The sequence below is a fragment of the Phascolarctos cinereus genome, unplaced genomic scaffold, assembly GCF_003287225.1.
Source record: "Phascolarctos cinereus isolate Bilbo 61053 unplaced genomic scaffold, phaCin_HiC Scaffold_4;HRSCAF=312, whole genome shotgun sequence".
Lineage (NCBI taxonomy): Eukaryota > Metazoa > Chordata > Mammalia > Diprotodontia > Phascolarctidae > Phascolarctos > Phascolarctos cinereus.
In genome coordinates this window covers 674,384,596-674,408,301 of record NW_027555847.1, presented here as the reverse complement: position 1 = coordinate 674,408,301, position 23,706 = coordinate 674,384,596, and the positions used below count along the sequence as shown (strand labels likewise).

Below are 23,706 nucleotides of genomic sequence, written 5' to 3'. Positions count from 1 at the left end.
AAATATCCAAAAAGCTGTCATGGGAAAGAAGGAACAGATTTTTTTCCTACACATCTCTAGGAAGGCACACTAGGCCCAAGGAGTGAGAAGTGGGAGGCACAATAAAAGAATTGCAGAAGGACTAAATTTAAGAGCTGTCCCACAATCACACAATAGAATTGGCTACCTCTGCAGAAAAAGAGCTTCCCCATCACCAGAGAGTTTTTAGAAGAAAATGGAAGAGATATTCCCACACTAGATGGGGAGTTGGGCAAGGTAATCTATATCCCTTCCAAATCTCAAATAGTATGATCATTCATTATTGTTCAGTTTTTTCAGTCACATTTGACTCTTCATGACCCCATTTGGGTTTTTTTTGGCAAAGATGCTAGAGTAGTTTGCCATGTCCTTCTCCAAGTCATCTGACAGATGAAGAACAGAGACAAACAGGGTAAAGTGAATTACCCAAAGTCACACAGCTAGTAAGTGTCTGAGTCATGATTTGAATCCAGGTCCTCCTGACTCCAGGCCCTGTACTCTACCCATTGTACCACTTAACTGTTTGATCATATGTGCAATTTAAAAAACCTTTCTTTCCAAGAATTATGATTCTAAATGCTATGATCCTGTCAATGGCATTTAGACTAACAATATTAGAGGCTCCATGATAACTTCTAAGTTTTGCTTTCCCACATGGGTAGCAGGATTGACATTTTTAAAAAGAAACGCCAGTTGATCATATAATGGAAATCACGTTGAACGTGGAGTTATAACACATGGGTTTGAATCTCAACTCTGCTACTCATTACTTATGTGACCTTAGCCAAGTCATTTCCCTCTGAAGCATCATTTGTAAATTGAGGGTATAGCTTCAGGGGTTTTTCTAGACCTCTACCAACTTTAAAATACTACAACCCTATCACTTTTTTCTGACTACTAATAGTTCCTTTAACTTCCCTTACCCCCTGGAAAACAGCAGCCTAAAGAAAAGTTCCAGCTTTGGTGATGGAGAGGCCACAATTCACCTTAAAAAAAAAAAAACATTTCTGAAGCATCTACTTGCACTGAATGATATGTCACTGCTAAAGAAGACACAAGACACAGATGATTATAATACACAATAATGCATAAGTGCCTTAGCAAGGCATAAAACAAAGTGCTGTGTAAGGTCCGAGGGAAAAAAATTGGGACTAGGTCAGGAAAAACTTGTGGAGGAGGCAGCAGTCGGGTTGGGTTTTAAAGAATAGGATTCAAAAGGCAAAGAGAAGGAAGCCGGGGTATGAACAAAGGTTCAAAGACACAGGAAATGTTTGGGGAACAGAGGAGAATCATTTGGTTTGGGTGTACTCCGTGTACATGACAGGAAGGAACATGAGGTACCATTAGAAGGGGAGAACAGCACCAGAATGTAACTTCACCAATCAGCAGAACAATCTGAACTCTACTCAGGAGGCAAGAGAGAACCACTAAATATTGCAGCAAAGAAAAGACTTGGAGCCATCTCAGCTATACCCTCTCACTGATGTTCAGATTACTGCCCATAAAATAAATTATCCAGGGAAGTTAAGGAACACAACCTAGCAGGTAGGCAATCCAGTATGGGGCTGAGTCAGTAGGCTGTTACCTTTTTAATGGTCAAAAGGGGGAAAATGACATCTTGTTTGCCTGATGGCCATTCACCACCAAGGAAGGCAGACACTGGGCCCACGTAATTTTCATGCCCTCTCTTTATCCTACAAACCATCTGGTTGTAGTAATAGCTTGGGCAGCAAGTGTGCCATAGATGAGGTGGGCAAATTCCTCTAAATTTGTGGTTGCTCCTCCTCCATCTAACTAACCAGTCAACCAGAAGTTAGCAAGCACTTCTGATATGGCAGGCACTGCGCTAGGCACTGGGGACAGAAGCACAACAAAGGAAAAAATCCCCACTTACAAAAAGCTCACACTCAAATGGCGGAAACAAGTACACATACACACACACACACACACACACACACACACACACACACACACACCCCTACATGTATCTATATATGTGTATATATATTTGTATATGTATGTGTCTATATTTCTATATGTGTCTATATATATTATGTATATGTACGTGTGTGTGTGTGTGTGGGTATACACATAGCATAAATATAAAGTGAATACACATTAATATATACAAAAAGGCAGCTAGGTGGCACCACAGTGCACAGAGCACTGGACGTTGAAATCCAGCTCTAGATACTTACTAGCTGTGTGACGCTGAACAAGTCATTTAACTTCTGTTTCCCTCACTTTCCTGAATTGTAAAATAGGGATGATAACAGCACCTACCTCGAAGGGTTGTTGTGAGGATAAAATGAGAAAATATTTGTGAAATGCTTCGTGGCTATGTAAGTGTTAGCTGTATTATGATAATTAATAGTTACCTACAAAGTAGTTTGAGAGGGAGGGTACTAGCTCTTCAGAAACTCTTGTGGACAAAGGGAGATTAGCAGTTGTTCAGAGGATTGGCTTTCTTCCTATTCTTTGCCCATTTCCTCCATGACCTTTCCAGCTCCCTGCCTCCATGCCCATTCCCCCTTCCTCTTCCTCACAAGCCCCTCCTTACTCCTCACTCAGTCCTTGCGCCATAAACCAGGCTTGGCACCTAGCAAGTGCTTCATAAATGCTTTTTCCTTCGTTCATTTTTCATTAATTCTTCTCTAAACATGATCAAAAGACTTGAAGAGAAAGAGATCTTTTCAATCAATCAATTAACAAGAATTTATTAAGGGCCTACTGTGCACACAGGCGCTGGGGATACAAAGACCAAGATGAAACAGTGCCTGTGCCCTCAAGGAGCTGCCATTACCTCAGGGGAGATATACGTGCCTAAGTACATCCAAAATAAATACAAGACAATTTACTAGGCTGGGGGCTGGAAAAGCCTCATGGGGGAAGCAGCTCTCAAGCTGAGGTCTGCAGAAGCCAGCGAGTCTGAGAGGCTGGAGAGCATAGGGAAAACCTTCCAGACCCAGGCAGCTTAAAAAGTAAAGTGACAATGATACCACTTCACAGTTTACAAAGCATTTTAAAGTACATTTTTTCCTGTGATCTCCACACTAACTCTTCATTTATTCTCATCCCATTTTACAGATTAGGAAGCTGAGGTTCAGAGAGGGGCCATGCTTTTCATGGCTTAGATCCAGGCTCTAGGTTCAAGGCTCTTCCCCATCTCCCTAGAGCTGAGGTGGGTAAGAGAGTAGGGAGTAGTGACATCGGCTGAGCACAGCTCAGCTCAACACAACACAACACAATGCTTTAGCTCAGCTCACCAAGTATTTATGAAGCTCCTATGATATACAGAGAACTGGAGTGGCCACAAAGAAGATTAAGAAAAGGCCTGGTTATCTGGGCTCATGGAGAGCTGTGCTTTCATCTTTCATCCAGGCCTGTAATTTCACTAGTGTAGGACCTCTAGTTGGGGAAACTCCCTCAAACAATGCAAATCAACACCTGCTCTGAAACTCACCGTCAGTACAGGCTTGCTTGGGGCACTGAAAGTTTTCTAGGCTTGCCCAGAAGAGCAATGTGTGTCAGAGGCTGAGCCTGAACTTGGGTCTTTCTGACTGCAAAGCTGCAGCTCTCTCCATGACACATACACAGGCAACTAAACTACACGGATTGAAGCAGAACATCCATCAGAGGGGCAAAACAAAGCGCTTTGTGGGGTCTCAGGGGAAGAAAGGGCATTCTGACTTGGCAAGGGATGGGGGAGTCAGGAAGGGATTCCCTGAGGAGACTTTTGTGTTGACTTCAGCAGCTCTGTGGAGTTCAACAGGAACTCAAATTCAAAAAGGAGGAGGGAAGACATCCAATGAACAAGGAGTCAAAACGTGATCAAAGGCCCAGAGGTGAAAACCTGGGGTGCTGAAGGAAAAAGAATAGTGTGTCTTGGTGACAGCCAGAGTGGGATTAGGGTAGAAAGACAGGGCGGTGCCAGCTCTGCAGACCCTTGAGCACCAGGCCAAGAAGCTCTGATACTACTTGGGAGGCAACAGGGAGTCACTACAAATTTTAAAGCAAGAATGACAGGACCAGATCTGAACATGCTAAAAAAAAAACCCTAAATAAATGTATCTGTGACATCCATGTAGGGCCTCCTTCCATCCGTGAAGATCACAAGCCGTCCATGCCTTCTCTCCCTGAAGGATTTTCTTCCACGTTCTTCTATAGTTCCTCCCAAGAAGATCCACCCAGTGTGCTAGAGGTCACATACCACAAGGTCTTCTGGGACCCTGTGCATTTTGTAGCTACCACCAGAGCTCTCCGGTTGACCATCTATGAAGGGAGTGCCTCTTACTTCCTACCTTAAAGTCTGTGAGTACTACAAATTGATTTTTATATGAGAGCAGAAAAAAAAATAATCAAAACACTCACCGACTCACTATCTTTAAGGATTCTCAGCACCAAGGTAGAAAGCTGTACTTGACCAAAGGAAGCTGGATCTTCCTAAAAGACAAAAGAATTTGTAGCTAAGGTTTTTGCCATACATGTTAAGCAGGACCATGACCCAGAAATTCCACATACATACAAACATACTGGCAGTCTAGCATGTTAAAAGACATGCACCATTTTCTAAGCAGTGAGAAAAAGAAAAAAATTAATGCTACCCACAGAGCTTCAAAGTGCAGGTGTGTATTGTTTCAGGAAACTCCAGTTGCAAAAATAATTTATCAAGAAAATTGAATGGGGTGAATTTTTTTGCTTTATAGAAGTAAACCTTTCAATTAGGCAAATGAAACAACACTAACAAAATTCTGTGGCCCACAACAAAGCTGCTGCTGTCTGTGAAAGAGCAGAAGTCACCAAGAAAATCCCCAAAGTCTGAGGGATGAAAACTTTGGTTTAGATATATTAAATATGAGGAAACACTTCAACAGGGCTTTTTGGTTACCAAGTGGTCTACATACATGATTTCACCTGATCACCAAAAGTCTTTTGGAGACAGGCAATGCAAGTAATATATCCCCATTTTATACAATAAGGAATGGAAGCTCAAAAAAGTTAAAAAACAGTAAAAACCCACATTCCTCTAGTTTTGTAAATCCTCTAGATTTGTAAATCAAGTGCTATCTTCATAACAACCCTGTGAGGAAGGTGGGGAAAGAATTATCATGCCCATTTCACAGAAAATGGAAACTGACATTAACAAAGGTTTAAGTGACTTGTCCACAGTCACCTAGGTATTAACAGAGCCTGCTCATGAACCTAGGTTTTCCAGCTCCGAGGCTGGTGTTCTGTGCCATACTGCCTTGCCAAGGCTGGTGAACTTCCCACTGTCCCAAACTGCCTTGCCAAGGCCAATCCCCTGTCCCTTGGGACATATAAATGGCAGGAGGCAGCTACGAATGTTCAAGTGGACCTCAGGAAAGGCATCTGGACTGGGATATGGAAGTGGAAACTAACCCCTCACTATAGATTAATCAACCAACATGGATTTATGAGCCAGACAATGTGTTATGCTTTAGGGATATGAAGAATGAAAGAATACATATGTTCTAATAGCAGACAAAGCAGTATACCAAGAGAAATGCCTCAAGAGGCAGGCAGCAAATTCTCCGTCACTGCAGGTATTCAACAACCTGCTGAGGAAGCTGTAATGGGGCTTCATGATCAAGGCTTAGACAAAATGCCTTCTACAGCCCCATCCTACTCTTACAATTCTGTGATCCTCCATCAGAAGTTTTCAAGCTGTTCAGTCAGTGACACAATGGAATAGGTGTTGACAGGCAGTGCTTACTTGGGCCTGCAGATGGCTCCCTTGAGATAGGAAAACATTACCTGGCCATATACAAAGTCTTCCATCTGAAGAAATAATGTGATATATTTTAACATTAGCTATGCAAAGACAGAAAAATATTCTCGGTGATTAGTCATTGGTGGCATTGAGGATGACTTTTGCTCCCCGCTTTGGCAGGGGAAGCCAAGGAAGGGACATGAACACTGCGTAACTGGTCACGAGCAAATTGAAGGCTTTTCCAGGGATGGCAGCCTACAGCAGGGATGGCAGCCTACAGCAGGGATGTCAGTCCAAGGGGCTGCTGAAGCAGAAGCCAAAAATAGTCAGGATGAATTGGCAGCAGCCACCTCTGGAGGGAAAACAATTTTTAAGATGCTTTCTCTCACTCTTCTTTGCAAACTCTCAATGCTTTTTTCTGATGGTCCTGATGGTACCTGCTAAAAATATAATTTGACCCTAGGGAAAAGGTCTCCAGTGGTTAAAGGTGGCAACATCAACACCTCTTACAGTTTTACAAGAAATTCCCAAACCTATGTCACATCATAGATGGATATATGACACAATATATGTGGTCACTAGTCAGGCCACCTATCTTCCTGCCCATGGTTTTTAAACTTCAATGTCTAAAGCATTCGTTGAAAACACTGGAGCAGTTCTAGAGACTCTAGACAGGGCTTCTTAAACTTTTTCCACTCTCAACCTCTTCAGTGCTTCTTAAACTGTGGGTCTCAACCCCATGTCCCCACAGTTTATGAAGCACTGCTTTAGACCATCATAAAATGCCACGTGCGTCTGTAACACTGGGATTGTGAGACTACTTATAGGGCCTGTATTTTGTTTTGGGGGAGTTTTATGAGGGGCAATGACACCATGAGAAAAATGCCTACCCAAAGTCAGAATGCCAGCACGAGGCTATCCCATGAGATGACTTCAAGGAGAGCTTTGCTCCGTTGTTCAACAGTCTTGAAGAAAAGTGCCTATCTACCAACTTGACAGAGGTGCTCCAAAGAATGTGCTTTTTATGCCCTCAAGCACTATAGAAAGTTGAACATTTTTCTTTCTGGAAAAGGGAGTACCCACAGGTAGCGTGCTAAACACTCATTAGCTACGTGATCATGAGTAAGTGACCTCCCCTCTTAGTTTCCTCATCTCCAAAAAGGGGACAATAATATTTATTTGGCCTATCTCACAGGACTGTGATGATGGCACTCAGGAAATCTCAAAACACTATATAGATGCGAATTATTATTAATATGGAATTAAATGGGAATTGTTAGCAACAAAAGTTCCACAAAGCCATTGGTGAGCCAGGAAGAAAAAAGCCTTTTTATTAACGGCCTAACAAGGCCGGGTGTCCCATGTGTAGGCACACCTTACAGAAGGGAGAGCAAAACTTTTTATTCCGAGACCTGAATTGCAGCTCCCTCCCAGAGCGCCTATTTCCCCACATGAGTCTCTGCCCCTAATTACATCTCCCATTCCCCACATTTCCTTGTTAACAGCCTACAGCTGTTAATACTCCAGCAGCTACCCATCAAGGGGTTTTGAGGACTTCTCCACACCCTGATGAGTGATATGCAGAAGCAACATTCCCAACCACATTTTCTACAGCAATTTTTGACAGGACATAGATAAAAATTGCACAGAAGGGTTGCTATTTGTAACAGGGCCCCAAGTCAATGGGATTTTAGAGCCACCTAAGTAATCAAAATACTACTTCCAAGTACTTAAGTTTGATGGTTTGGGTTTTGTTTTGTTTTGTTTTCCAGCACATCCCATATGGATGTCAAAGGCACCTATGTCTCAGTCATCTTTGACTCTCACTTTTCTACTTCTTGGCCACATCGAATCCATTCCACTCCTCCTTCAAAATGTCTCTTACTCTTCATTCATATGACCATAACCCTGTACTTCCAACAATCAATGGGGAGACAAAAAGGCAGAAGGAGAGAGAGAGAGAGAGAGAGCATTCCAGGAATTGAGGTCAACCATTACAAAAGTAGAGAGCCAGGAGATGGAGCATCTTGTGTGAGGAACAACAAAGGAGATCTCATGGCTGGACTGGAGAGTATGGGAAGGGAGGTAAAGCAGAAGAAGACTAGAAACACAGAAAGGGGCCAGGTGGTGAAGAGCTTTATATATCAAACAGAGGGATTTATATTTATTCCTAGAAGCAATAGGGACTACTGGAGTTTACTGAGTAAAAGGAAGAGACATGGTCAGACCTGAGCTTTAGGAAAATTACTCTGACAGCATGTGGAAAACTGATTGGCCTGAGAGGAGACTTTAAAAAATTTGTAACAGCATTTATTAATTAAGCTGATTGGCCTGGGGAAAGACTTTTAAAAATGTGTAACAAGAATTTATTAAGTACCTACTATTTGCCAAGTACAATGCTAAGCACTTTATAAATATTATCTCATTTTATCCTCACAACTCTGTAAGGTAGGTGCTACTATGATCTCCAATTTTACAGATGAGGAAACTGAGGCAGATAGAAGTGACTTGCCCAGGGTCACACAGCTAGTAAGTGAGACCAGATTTGAACTCAGGGTTTCCTGACTCCAACTGGAAAGCTATTACAATAGTGCAGACAAGAGGTGATAAGGACCTGAACGAGGGTAGCAGATTTGTGAGCGGGGAAAGACAGGAACAGATCCAAGAGGTCTTGTGGAAAAATAAATGACAAGATTTAGCAAGTGATGAAACACTTGGGATGATGGGAATGAGAAGTGAAAGGTGAACCTGAGGTTGCGAGCCTGGGTGACAGGAAGGACACTAAAAGAGAACGTTACAAGACGGGTAGAGGGGTAGATTTGGAGGGAAAGATAACTAGCTCTGTTTTGGATGCTGTATTTGAAATATCTCTAGGACATCTAATTCAAAATGCCAAATAGGCACTTGATGACAAAGGGGTGAAGCTTGAAAGAGAAACTATCCAATCCCCAATCAATGAACCTTTAGTAAGCGCCTACTGTGTGCCAGGCCCTGTGCTAAGTGCTATAGATACAAAAAGAAGCAAAAGACAGTCCCTGCCTTCAAGGAGCTCACAATCAAATGGCGAAGACAACAAATAAATAAATATATACAAACAAATTATATACAAAATGAATAGAAATTAATTCAAAGAGGAATGGCGCTACAGTTAAGAGGGGTTAGGAAAGGCTTTCTGTAGAAGATGGGACTTTTATTGAGACTTAAAGAAAGTCAGGGAAGCCAGTAGGCAGAGATGGCGAGGGAGGGAATTCCAAGCATGGAGGACAGCCGGAGAAAATGCCTGGCCCCAAGAAACAGAGTGTCTTGTTCATGGAACAACAAGGAGGCCAATGTCACTGGATTCAAGAGTAAGGGGTAAGAAGATTAGAAACATAGGAGGGGGCTAGGTTTTGAAGGACTTAGAATGACAAGGAGAGATTTTGTATTTGATCCTGGAGGTGATAGGGAGCCACTGGAGCTTTTTTGACAGGGAACTGACATAGGAAAATTACTGGAACAGACAGAAGTTAAGTGATTTGCCCAGGATCACACGGCTAGTAACTGTCAATGGCAGGGATGAAACTCAGGTCTTCCTGAGGTTCAGAGCTCTATCCATTGTGCTAAATATTTGTATTTATAGTTTCACCTCATAACAATAATAGGCTGCATCTTACTGGGGTATATATTCAAGACATAACAGAAAACCTCCCAAAATTTGTCAAATCTGATGGCTATTATTTGCTGATGATTCATTTGAGCAAAAAAGATACTAGCTATGAGAGCTCTGAGTATGACACTCCTCATCTCCCAGCTCTGAGCATTTTCAACAGCTATACCTCATGCCTGGAACTCTTTCCCTTCTCATTTATGCCTCCTGGCTCAGCTGAACTCTTACCCTCTGTAAAAAGTCTTTCCTAGTCCTCCTTAATCTTAGTGACTTCCTCCTGGGATTAACTCCAATTTATCCTGTCTATATTATTTATATTTATATATATATAACATATTAAATATATTTATATTTGCATGTTATCTCCCCTATTAGACTGTGAGCTCCTTGAGAGTAGGGAGTGGTTTTGTTTTTTGTTTGTTTTTATTTTTGTTTTTTGGCTTTCTTTGTATCCCCAGAGCTTAACATATTGCCTGCCACATAGTAAATACTTCATAAATGTTTGTTGACTGACAGCCAGAAGGAACAAAGAAAACATTGCCAAAGATTATGAAGTCTCAGGCAAAAAAATGAAGCCCACAGAAGCACAGGTGGTACTTTCATCACTGCTGCCCATAGAAGGTAAGGGATATAGAAGAGAAGACTGTTTATTTGGGAAGTGAGCAGCTGGCTAAGAAGATGATATATGAGAATGGGATCTGGATTCCTGTGCTATGGCTTAAAATATAAAAGTGATAACCTCCTGGCTACAGACAGAATGCACCCAAGAGTAAGAGTATATTTGCCTGGTATCTTGCAAGACCAATCAAAAGGATAACATATTGAAAAGGATAGAGGAAGCAAAAAATGCCCATGTCTGCCTGTCTACCAAGCTAGCTACTAATAGAGAGCAGCTACAAGGAAGGAAAGAACAGCCATTCAAATACCCAGAAGTTCACAAAAGACAAAATGCCAGAAAAGAGTCAAAAGTAAACAGGAAATGTCTATATTCAAAACTAACAGGGAGACGATAACCAAACTACATAAGGAAAGAGCAAGAAGCAGCTAGCTGCCTCTGTTCATTTATTAAGTGCCAGCTGTATGCGCCAGGTGTTATGCTGGAAATACAGATACAAAGAATGAGACTATCCCTGCTCTCAACACACAACAACATAATGAGGTTTTCTTAGGAGTTTGGCTGAGAGATGAAGGAGAGATCTAGGATGATAGCTTGAGGGGATGTGGTAGAATCTAGAAAAGGAATCTGAAGTATGGTAGAGACCTAAATATGTGAAGTCTAAAGGGAAGGAGCCAGTCCAGTAGATAGGAGAAACCAGTGCCTGGAGAAAAAGGGGGGAATGAGTGAGGGGGCAATCAGCTGGAAAGTTGGAAAGAGAGGAGGATCAAGGGTACATGCAGAGGATTTGCCTTTGGCAAAGAGAAGAGTCACTCATTATCAGAGACTGGAGGAAAGGAAGAAAATGTAGAGATGACATCAAAGGCTTTTGAAATGAAGAAAAGGGACCCCAGACAACAGAAATACAAGAAAGGTCAACAAATACAGAATCCAAGGAAGGCACATTACCCCAGAAAAACAAAAGGAAAAGACCTTAGAAATCATCTAATTCCAGAATTATAAAATCATAGACTATTAGAGCTAGAAGGGACATTAGAACCTGCAACTTGGGGGGAGCTTAAATATAGAATGACAGTAAAAAGGAAGTTTAAAATCCAATTCAATATAAACATATATTAAGAGACTAAAGATACAAAGATAAAAGTGAAATAACCCCTGCTCCCAAAGGAGCCAGTACATTCTACTGTGGGTAAACAACATGCCCACAGATAAGTAGATACAAAATAACTTGGGGAGAGGTAGGAGAAAGTACCCAGGCAATCCTGTTCCAGTAGGAGATGACTGAGCTAACTTAAAATGTGCTAGGGAATCCCAGGAGACAATCAAGAGGAAGAACATTCCAGGAATGGGGGACAGCCTGTGCAAAGGCCCGGAGTTGGGAGATGGGATGTTCTGTCTGGAGAGCAGCAGGAGGCCCATTTGGCTGGAATGTGCAGCATGTGAGGGGAGAAAAGTAAAATTAGTCTGGAAAGATAAGTTGGAGCCAGCTTATGAAGGGTGTTCAATGTCAGAGTGGTAGCTTGTATAGAGGAGTTTGTCCCTTTATCCAACAGGCACTAGGGAGCCAAAGTAGCTTCTTAAGCAAACTTCCACGGTCAGACCTATATTTGAGGAATATCTATTTGGTAGCTATGTGGAAGACTGGAGAGGGGAGAAAGTGGATGCTGGGAGACAAATTAGGAAGCTGCTGCAATTGTATAGGTGAGAGGGGATAACAAGGGAGGATTCAGGTGATGTTATGGAGGTAGAATCAATCAGAGCTGGCAACTGATTGGATGGGGGAGGGTTTTGGAAAAGACAGTAAAGAGTCAAAAATGACTCCAAAGTTGCAAATCTGGTTCACTAGAAGGATGGTGGCGCTCTCAACCTAAATAGGAAAGTCAGGAGTAGGTTTAGGGGAAATCCTAGTGATGCCTCAGCCATCTCCTACAGGAAGGAGTCATTTCCTGATTCCCTAGGTGCTTCCCCCCCCCACTGCCTCCCCAAATCATTTTGCGGCTACTTAACTGTGGGCCTGTTGTTTACCCCCAGGAGAATATACTTGGCTTCTTGAGGGCAGGGATTGTTTCATTTTCGTCTTAATACATGCTTATATCGAATTAAATTTTAAGGTTCCTTCCAGCTATCATATTCTGTGTTGAAGCTCCCCCTCCCCACCCCAGTTCAGACCTTTCACCTTACTTCTGATAGTCTTGAACCCCCTCCTCCCTTTAAGTTTGGTTCTGTCTCCTCCAAACCCGTGTTCCCAGAGCAGCCTGCTCTGCCATGGCTTCATAATACCTATATTTATGATTCTGCAGTCTGTCTCATGGCAACAGTTCAGAAAATACAGATGCTGTGAGCTCATGAGATGGAAAGTAAGTGTTACTCCCGTCTCCTAGAGAAGCTCCCTGTTTACACAGAACCTTTAATCATTAACATAAGGTCAGTGGGAATGGAGGGCAGCCTGAGCTAAAATGCAGCATTGATCCATGGTGCTTTGTGGCTGCACTGGATTCGGGGCCTTAAAGTCAGAAGACGTGGGTTCAAGTCCCATCTCCACCATTTATTAACCATGTAACTGATGGCAAGTTGTTTAACATTCTGACCCTCAGTCTGCTTATCTGGAACACGAGAATAAAATTATTTGTGCTACCTACTTCATGGGTAGTTTATGAATTGTTGTTATTCTCAGCTACATTAATGCTGTTTCCTTGGACTATTGGGGAAGGGAGATGAGAGTCCCTGTTCTCAAAGGTCAACATCAAAAGATGAGGTAGGAATCCAACTTGAAAAAAAGAAATTAATTTGATGACTCCAGGGGGCAACAATTATTCTAACTTTAGAATAAAGCAAAGACTCCTGATTAGGACAGCCATGTAAAAGGAAAGAAGTTTTCAATGGAACCTCAACTGGAAGGAGAATGGATCAATCAGCAAGCCACAAACCAAAAAACACTGAATGTCAAAGCTAGAAAGAACCTTAAGAGATCATTTAATCTAATCCTTTACTGGACAGAGAAAAAATCTAAAGCACAGAGGAGGGGCCTTGACCAAGGTCACACAGCAAGTTAACATTAGAGCCAAACCACGGAAGCAGAACTTGCGACCAAGGCCACTACAACTCAGCCAACAGCCTGTTTATATTGACACCAGGACCCTCCTGATCAGTTTCAATTCTTACAACCCAAGTTCCATGCTCAAGATAATAATAGTAACAAAGCCAGGATGAGGACTCTCAGCTCTTGGGGTTCTTGGTGCTCCGTCACTGCATGGCCAACCTTGTACTTATGTGATACTATTTTCCAAAGCATTTTCATACAAACTCACTGGGGACTCTCTCAAGAACCCTACTAGGTAGGCAGACAGGAAAGTTCTCTCTAAACATCCCTTCTATCTATAGATATATAGCTACATAAAGGTATATAAATATATATAGTTATATAAATCCCCAACTGAGAAATAAGGAAACCTGGGCAAACCACTTCTCTTTTCTGCCCCTTAGGGCTTAGAAGAAGGTTCTAAGGTCCCAGCTTTAACACTCTGTGTTCTCATCATCCCTTCCTGCTCTGACCTTCCACAGTCTAAGGTCTCCTGTAGCCCCAACCTCACATGTCTTAAGGTCCCTTTCAGCTCTGACCTTCAACAATTCTATCACAGTCAGAAAAACTTAGCAATCTGCCTCACCAATTATCAATACTTACAAATTATATGAGCTAAATTTAACATCTGAACCTAACCCTCTTTCACACTTCCCTATTTCTGCTGAGAGCACCATCAACCTTGAAGTCACCTGGCTTCAAAGCCTCACTTTATTTTCACTCCCTCATCTCCCTCACCCCACACAGCCAATTACTGGCTGGTCTTGCCGCCTTCCAGACATCTCTCCTCCCTACTCACACAACTAATGTCTTAGCTCAGGCTTTCATCACCTCTGGCCTAGACTACTGCTAGACCACCATCTTAGCTGGTCTCCCTGTCTTAAGGCTCTCTGGTCTCTAATCCGCTTTCCCCAGAGCTGCCAAAGGGATCTTCCTTAAGGACAGGCCTGACCTTTGCCACTTCCCTACTCAATAAACTGCAGTGGCTCTTTCTTCCCTCTAGGATAAAACAAACCCCTCTGTTTGGCATTTGAAGCCTTTTAGCACCTGGTCCCAAAACCTGACCTTTCCAGCTTCATTACCACTGCTCTCCTTCCTACACATTATGGTCCTAGCCAGCCTGCTCTTCCTCACCCACAGGATTCCACCTCTGCCTGCCATCATGCCTCAGCACCAGCATCTTCCATGCTTGCAATACATTCCCTCCTCACCACCTCTGCAGGTTTTACTTCCTTCAAGACTTAGCTGAAGTACTACCTTGTAAATGGAGCCTTTTTTCTGATTCCCCAACTACCTTTCCTCCTTAAACTTATTTTGTATACACTTATTTGTATAAGTATATAAGATATTATAAATACGTACATGTACATGACCTGTTGCCATGAGACTACACATCTCCCTGAGGGTAGGGACTATTTCATTTTGTCTTCAGATCCTCAGTGTCTGAGAGATGGTAGGTGCTTAATAAATATTTGTCATTTGGTCAAATTGATGGAAACTAAGCTATATCACATCACGATCTCATCTCCGTATTATAAATCAGGAAACCTCATCCACTTACAAAACAATGGACCAGAGCCTCTCTATATGACCCTAGCTGGAACAGAGGTTCAGGAAGGCTTCAATATAGTAATACTGATACAGTACGTTACTGTAAAATTCCCACAAAGGATCTCATTGCACAGAATTATATTGTCCTGAAGGGTTCAACGTCTTAGAAATGCTATTAAAATGTTCAGATCCCATCTCTGATACTTATTATTCACGTGACCATGTGCAAGTCATGTTAACTATCCTGAGTCACTTCATCTCTCAGCCTCAGTGTCCTTATTTGCAAAATATAGGTAATACACTATCTCACAAAATTGTTGTGAGGATTAAATGAAAATGTAGAGTACTTTATAAGTTGTAAGCATTATATAAATGTGAACTATTATTTCCCCAGCTCTCCCTTAGAGATATACTGAAATTTCACATTCACAAAAATCAGTAACTCCCCAAATTACTGGTTACCTGTTTCCACCATGGGTAAAACGTCCACTTAATAGAATAGAAAAAGGCAAACTGTCACAATAAATCATTCCTGCCTCTAGAAAACAAAAAAACCCCACAACATGCCTCATTCTGGCCACTAAACAAATTGTGCTCCAGGCCCTCCATTCATGTTTAACAGAATTCATTTCCCTATTTGCTACATGAGCTCTCAGAAGCTCAGAACATTCAGACAGAATTTGCTTTCTGTATTCATAGGCTTTAGAGCAGAAAGGGACCTTCAAGATCATACATTCTAACACTCCCATTTTACAATTAAGGAAACTGAGGGTCAGAAAGGTTTAGTGAGGTTTGAGGTCACAGAGGTAAAAAGTTACAAAGCCCAGGTCCTTTGCCATGAAATCCAGAGCTCTTTTCACTATACCATACTGCTTTAATGTAATCCCAACCAGTTCAACCGTGTAATCAAGTTCATTTTTTTCAGTCCAACTCTTAAAGCTCAGAGTACACCAGCTCCTGAGGATCACCTCACATTGAGACATGCCATCAAGTTGCACCCACCGCAGCTGTACCCAGACAGCTTGGACACGTAACATAAACAACCAATTTTTTTTAAAAATAATGAATCTGTCAACAAACATCTCTGTATGCAAAGAACAAAAAAAGAGGACTGAATGACTATTTTATCCACTCTCTAGAGGTCTGATTTATGATCAAAATACATGATAATATCCTATAACATGTGGCCAAAATCTGGGCATATAAAGGTTTATAGTAGATCTTGTTAGAGACCTGGGAAATCAGAATAGAGAAATGAAGCTCCAAGGCTGAGTTCAGATTATGTGTTGATGTAGGGAATAGTGATGGGCAGGGGACTAGGTAATGCTGTGAATTCCTGTTAAGTCTGGTTATAATGGCATTAATATATATGAGGGATGAGGGTGGTTCTGTTATTTCCTGCTTGCCTAATGCTATACAATGTGACAATATCACACACACACACACACACACACAAAAAAAAAAGAAAAAGAAAAGAAAACAAGAGCCAGGTCAGCCCACAGGCCTAATGCCAAAATCAGGCTTGATAAGCATGCTCCAAAAGCCAGTTTTCAAAATTATGATAAGTTTCTCTTCCAAGTTAATTTCTCTGAGGAGAGATCTCAGGCTGACCTGGATAAAAAGTGATTGCTGGCTTGGATTCCCTGAGGTAAGTGTTCTCCAGTAACTAACAGCAACCTACATATTAGGAGACTTTCTACACTGGGCTGCCATTATTGGCAAAGAAAATAAGAGATCACATTTGATATCCCCCTCCTTTCTTTGCTTTTTCAAAATTAAGTTATTTTATTTTTAATTTATGGAATAAAACAAGCATTTCTGTAACAGTGCAATAAAAAAGATTATAACACATGGAACTACAAATCTACTATGCATAACTTGCTATTCCTTTCAAATACACAACAAAATGATCATGTAAATCAGTTCACAATTCCACCAACAATGAATTAGTGTGAATTATTCGCTTTTCAGCAGCACTTTTCTTCCCATTTTAAGGCATTATCATTCCAGGAGTTAAGAGGCTAAGGACAAGCAGCCTCCAGTTTGCCAACAGGTTCTCTGGGAAGCCCTGGGCTAGGACTTCTGGTCCCTGCACTACCAATGCCTTTTTTTGAAGAGCCTGGACAAGTCCTTCATCCTGTCTGGTCTTGAGTTTCCCCATCTACAAGGAATTTCAAAGGGCTGTCCTTCACAGCTCTGACATTTTATACTCTAAGGTCCCTCAAGCAAAGCCTAGGTGATGATTTTCCAGAAATCACATATCTTGTTGATATCCTATCTAAAAAGTGGTGCTCTGAAGTAATTCTCTAGTTGTGGTCTGACTAGGACAAAGCACAGGCCAATTATTACCAATCTGGTAAGAATAGAGTAGGTAATCACCATTATAGCTTGCTTTTTTTAAAAAAATCACATTTTCCTAAAAGCCTACTCAGAGAGATGGTACGAGTGTTATTCTGATTTTACATAAGAAAAAACATGAAGGGTTCGTTACATGGTTTGCCAGTACACAGCAGAGCTGGGAATCTTTCTTCCCTTTCTTTTGATTACTTCATACAACTGGCCTCGCCAGGAGAATATTCAAAGAGAAACAGAAGATTTGTGACTAATTTATTCAAATGTCAAAAGACCTCTATCACCTTACCAATCCTTCCCCACCTTAGGAGACAGTTATCAACTAGTGCTGGGGCAAAAAAAAAAATTCATTTGGTTGCCAAGTTGGTTATAAGCCTCTCAGACTTTAGTGAAGCTGGCCCTTGAACTGTCAAGTCCTACAGACAGAAAATCCATCTCCAGGCCATAGTCAAAGCTTTTCCAACTGGTAAACCAGAGCTTGTGCTCTGTTGGCAGGGCCTTCAAGAACTGGTGGTCACTCACACTCAATGAGAAAGACTTTAATGGATATTTCTAATCTGCCAATTTTGCAAGTGAGGAGGCAAGTTAAAGGAAAAGTTGAAACTAAGGGCTTGAAATGACACTTTCTTGGATTAGATCTATCCACATTTTGCCTCTGCTCATTAGGATGAAGAGTGAAGACTTAACTGTATTAGAAGCTCCTTATAACTAATCACAGATGTTACTACATTGGACCTCACAACATCACAGAGATCCAATGGACTTCCAAGGGTATCTGATAACAACCCATATCTGAGCAAGAATCCTTTATTTCAAGGAGGTTTGGTTGTTCACAGAATATCAGAGCTGAAAGGATATTTAGAACACAAAACACAGTAAGAATAGCTTCAATTTCTAAAGCACTTCAAAGTTTACAAAAATTTTCTTCAAAACAGTCTATAAGACAAAGAGTACAAGAAGTACCATTTCCGCTCAACAGCTAAGACCCACAAGGCTTTGAGAGATGGAACACCTTACCGATGGTCCCACAGCTAGTATGTATTGAAATAAGATCCTCGAATCTGAATCCTAGTTCAGGGGGCTTTTCACAGTACGAGGATGCCTTACCTTTTATCTCTTTCATCTCAAAGGCATCCTCTTGCACGAATCCCAAAAATGTCATGACATCAGAGGATGTATATTTCTACTGTCTCCTTTCCTTACAAGATACTTTGCATGAAATACAGAATCTGTGCTTTAAAAGAACCTTCTCTCTCCCATTTTCTTCCTTAAGTTGTAGTCTTCAGCCATCAATTATCCTCGCAACAACAATATATATGTGTCACAAACCAAGAACTGACTTAAAGCTAACAAAGACAGGAGAGATTATGAAGCAGAGAACCTGTTCACTAGCAAGCTTCCCTACACTATAAATGTGTAAAAAACAAGCTAGTCTAAGGCCCTCATTTTTCACATGAGAATGTAAAATGTGACTTAAGAGGAAAAGAGGTGAAAAGACTTGCCCAGGGTCACACATCCACTCAACAGCAGAGCTGGGGGTAGATTCCATCTCTTCTTTCTCCTGGTCTGATATTCTTCCCTACGTATTATGCCCCGCAAAAAGACAGGGAATGAGAGTCTGCAAATGTTCTTTTCCAAAGTAGCCATTCATGTGATTTCAATTAATATGTTATTAGATGGACTCTCTAAACTAAGTACAGGGAAAAAATGAGTTTTTTCTCATTTTCATTTTTATAATAGTATCACTTGTGCTTCAGAATCATAAAATGTCATTGCTAGAAGAGACTTTTAAAAATAGAGAACATCAGAGCTGTAATGAAATTTCAGAGCTAGAAGCAGCATTAAAGAGCATCTAATTAAATCTCAAAATCAAAAAATTATAGAATTTCAGAGTCGGAAGGGACCTAGTTGACCATCTGGTCCAACCTTTTCCTGAAAAAGAATTCCCTCTACCTTATGCTAGACAAATGCCTTATTATGTGCCAACAAAGCTTAAAACTTAAAAGAAATGTATATTTACAGAAATATAATATTTAGATTAATAGAACAAAAACAGATAATTCAGATAATCTACTCTCAAAAAAGACATTAAACAAGCTATAAAACTCCCAAGAGAAAAAAAACTCAGGACCATGATGATGATCACTTTTTTTAATCACATTTTCCTAAAAGCCTACTCAGAGAGGTGGCAGAAGTATTATCTTGATTTTACATATGAAGATTCTATCAAACATTCAAATAACATTTAATTCTGATACTTTATAAATTATTTTCTAATATAAGAAAAGAAAGTATCCAACCAAATTCCTTCTATGACACAAATATCCAATACCCAAACAAGAGAGACACAAAGCAGAGGAAAAGAAAAACAAACTATAGACCAATATTCCTAATGAACAGTGATGCAAAAATATTAAATAAAATATTAGGAAAAAAAGGCTACGGCAACATGTTAAAAATATTATACACTATGACCAGTTTGGGTTTACACTAAGCATATTGGGTCAACTATTAGGAAAATTATAAATATAAAAGACCATATTAATACAAGAAACAATAAAAATAATTACTACATCAACAGATATAGAAAAAACACTGACAAAATACATTGCCTATTTTTATGAGAAATACTAAAATGAATAGGAATAAACGAGGTTTTCCTTATTATGATAAATAATAGCTATTTAAAACCAAGAGGTAACATTATATGCAATAGAAAAATGCTTAGAGGACCTTCTAATATGACCAGGGGAAATGCAAGAATATTCATTATCACCACTATTATTTGATAAAGTTTAGAAATGTTAGCCATAGCCACAACACAAAACTAAATTGATAGAATAAGGTAGGCAAAGAGGAAACAAACTATTGATTTTCATAGATACGACTGTCTACTCAGAGAACTCTGGATATTCAACAAAAAAGATACTTGAAATAATTAGTAACTTCAGCAAAATAGCAGGATATAAAAACAAACCCACATAAATCATGAGATTTTCTATATATAACCAACCAAATTCAGCAGGAAGATATAGATAAACTCCATCAAAATAATATAGAATGTATAAAATATTTAGAAGTACAACTTCCAAGACACATACAGGAACTGCATGGATACAATTACAAAAGAACCTGCAGAAATAAATACAGACCTCAGTAACTGAAGAGATATAATTGTTCATACTTGGGCCATACCAATATAACAAAAATGACAACAACTAACAAAGTTAATTTATTCAGTGCTATACCAAACTACTAAAGCATTGTATAACAGAGCTAGAAAAAAAATGAGAAGATTCATCTAGAAGAACAAAAGGTCAAGAATCTCAAAGGAGATATTGAAAAAAAAATGGAGAAAGACAGGGAGCCTAGCAGAACAAGATTTCAAACTCTACTACAAAGCAGTAATCAAACAAACCATTTAGCAGTGGTTAAAGAGAAAATTAATGGAAGAGATAGCTACAAAATACAGAAGCAAAAAAACATTGTAGCATAATGTTCGATAAACCTAAAAACCTAGCTATTGAGGCAAAGGATTCACTATTCTACAAAAAACTGCTTAAGAATCTGGATAGCCATCTAACAGAAGTTAGGTTTAGATCGACATCTTAAATCACATATCAAGACAAATTTCAAATAGCTATATGACTTCAATATTAAAGATCACATCATAAACAGATTAGAGGAGAAATGAAGAAATTACCTATCACATCTATGGATGTGTGATAACCAAAAGACAGAAAAGATCAAAAAGACAAACAAAACAATGCAACTAAAATTAGAAGGGAAACAGTTAATGGGATAAAAAATCTTTGCAGCAAGTTTCTGTGATAAAGAAGTCATAGTCAAGATATATAAGGAACTCATCTAAATTTATAAGAGCCATTCCCTAATTGATAAACATTCAAAGGACAGGAAAAGGCAGTTCTCAAAGGATGAAATTCAAATAATCAACAGACATCCAAAAAAAAGTTTCAAATCGCAATTAGGGAAATGCAAATCAAAATAACTGAGGTTTCAACTCGCACCTATCAGAATGACAAGGATGACAAAAAAAAAAAAAGGAAAATGGCAATTGTTGCAGGGGCTGCAGGAAAATAGGTCAAATTAGCGCACTTTTCATGTCAATTACTCCAGACATTCTCAAAGGCAATTTGGATCTTCAAGTCACTAAAAACCACGTACAGCCTTTGACCCACTATTAGGCTGATACCCCAAAAATATCAAAAAAAGATGAAAAGAACTCATATATACAAAAACACTTACAGTAGCTTTTTGTTGTAGCAAAGAACCAGAAACAAAGAAGTGCCCATCAAATGGAGAGCAGCTAAACAAATTATGATATATGAAGCTTATGCAATACTATTGTGCCAGAAGAAATAATAAAAGGCATAGTTTCAAAGAAACTTGGGAATGTTTATGATGCAGAATGAAGTGAGAAGCCCTGGGAGTATAATATATATATATAATAACAACAACACTAGAAAGAAAAACAACCTTGAAAAACTTAAACTCTGATATGCAATGTCCAACCGAGATTTCAGAGCGGATCAAATTTGTTACCCACTTCCATATGAGGTCATGAAGTCAAGATGCAAAATGAAATATATATTTTCCAGACACAACCAAGTTTTATTTTGCTTTGCTTGACTGTTCATATTTAACGAAGGGGTTTGGGTTTTTTTCCCCCTCAATTTAGGTAAAGCAGAGTTAGAGAAGGGGGGAGGTGGGGTTTGGTGAGGGCTAGCAATAGGGTTACCAACATTTTAAAAAAGAAGAAAAGAGGATAATTAAAGCACTTTTTTTCTAAAACACACAGAATAAAATGGAAGGGAGCTCAATAGGAAACACAAAATAGGGCAGTTTTGAAAATAACATGTTGAATTTGTTGTATACTTGGACGGAGAAGCAAGCTGTATGTGGTTTAAATTCTTGGCTGCATGTGCAATCCCTTTTCTGTTCTGCTTTGTATAAGGAAATGTTCACTGTATTTGGTGTTAAGTTCAAATGAGAAATTTTTTTTAAATTGACAATACTACTTAAGCAAATTTACTTATTCAATGGTACCAATTAAACTACCAAAGGATTACTTTATAGATCTAGAAAAAAAAAGTAATAACAAAATTCACCTGAAGGACCAAAACAATTTCAAGGGAAATAATTTTTTAAAATGAGAAAGAAGTAAGAGCCTAGGAGTATCAGATCTCAAACCATGTTACAAAGCAGTATATGGGTTAAAGGATAGAAAACTCAATCAGTGGAACAGATTAGGTACATAACACACAGAAGCAAACATAGTAGCATAGTGTTCGATAAGTCCACAACTATTGAGTAAAAGACTAATTATTATTTGACAAAAGCTGCTGGAGAAAGTAGGTAACAGTCTGATAGAAATTAGATTTAGATCAATATCTCACGTCATAAAGAGTTCATTAGTAAATATATAAATATATATATGTATATATATATATAGAGAGAGAGAGAGGATCAAAGAAGACAAAACAGATAACTTTGCTTAAAGCTGAAAAGCTTCTGTACAAAATAATGTAGTTAAAGTTAGAAATGAAGTAATTAATTGGGAAAAATTTGCAGCAAATTTTTGTGATAGCGGTCTCATATTCAAAATATATAAGGAATTGATTCAAATTTTTTAAAATAAGCACCCTTCCCCAAGAGTTCTCAAAGGAAGAAACCTAAACTATCAACAGACATGAAAGGATGCTCCAGATTGTTAGTAATAAGAGAAATACAAATTAAAACGTCCCAATTTTTGCAAAGATGACAAACATGGAAAGTGAAAAATGCTGGAGGGGCTGTGGGGAAATGGGAAAAACCCATGAAGCCTTTTGGCGGATTACTCCAGTCATTCTGTAAAGCAGTTTGGAACAAGTCATTAACTGTTCACATCCTTTGATTCAATGATACTACTTGAAGTCCTGTGCCCCAAAAAGATCAAATATAAAATCCTCCATTTGGCTTTTAAAACTTTTATAACCTGGCCCCTTCCTACCTTCTGAGTCTCGTTACATCTTATTCCCCTCCATATACTCCAAAATCCAGTGACGTTGGCCTCCTTGGAGTTTCTCAAACAAGGCACTCCACAGGCTGGCCTTCATACCGAGAATGTTCCCTCTCTTTGTTTCTGCTTCCTGGCTTCCTTCAAGTTTTAGCAAAAATCCCACCTTCTGAAAAGCCACTTTCCTGGTCTTCCTTAATATTAAGGAAGATTATTTCTGACTTATCCTGTATACATAATTTATACATAATTGTTTATACATAATTGTTTTCATGTTGTCTCTCCCATTAGATTATGAGCTCCTTAGGGGTAGAGATTTTTTTTTCTTTCTTTGTATCCCCAGTGCTTAACACAGTGTCTAACACATAGCAGGCACCTAATAAATGCTTATGATTGACTGAGATTAAAAAAGAGAGAAAAGACCTATATGTATAAAAATATTTGTAGCAACACTTGTAGTAGAGAAATAGAAACTGAGAGACTGTCCATCAATTGGGGAATGGTAAAACAAATTATAGCACATTAATGCAATAGAATTTTATTTTAAGAAATTAAAAAAGGTATGGATTCAAGGAAATCTGAAAAGACACATGAATAGATGCAGAGTGTCATGAGCTGAACAGTTTATACAATAACTACAACATCATAAAGAAAAACAACTTTGAAAGACTTAAGAACTCTGATCAACCACAGTTTC

General features: G+C 39.5%; 1 protein-coding gene across 6 annotated transcripts in view; it reads right to left on the bottom strand.

The window, feature by feature from the left end:
* The window catches only part of GNG7 (G protein subunit gamma 7), a 369,218-nt gene that overhangs the window by 304,515 nt on the left and 40,997 nt on the right, over positions 1-23,706 (bottom strand). For 5 of the 6 annotated variants that reach the window (XM_021009004.2, XM_021009000.2, XM_021008999.2 and 2 more), the window contains exon 2: positions 4,390-4,461. The exons of the other annotated variant lie outside the window; for it this stretch is intronic. The gene's annotated coding sequence lies outside the window, so the exon portion shown is untranslated. The remainder of the gene's footprint in view (positions 1-4,389; positions 4,462-23,706) is intronic. 6 annotated transcript variants of the gene reach the window in all.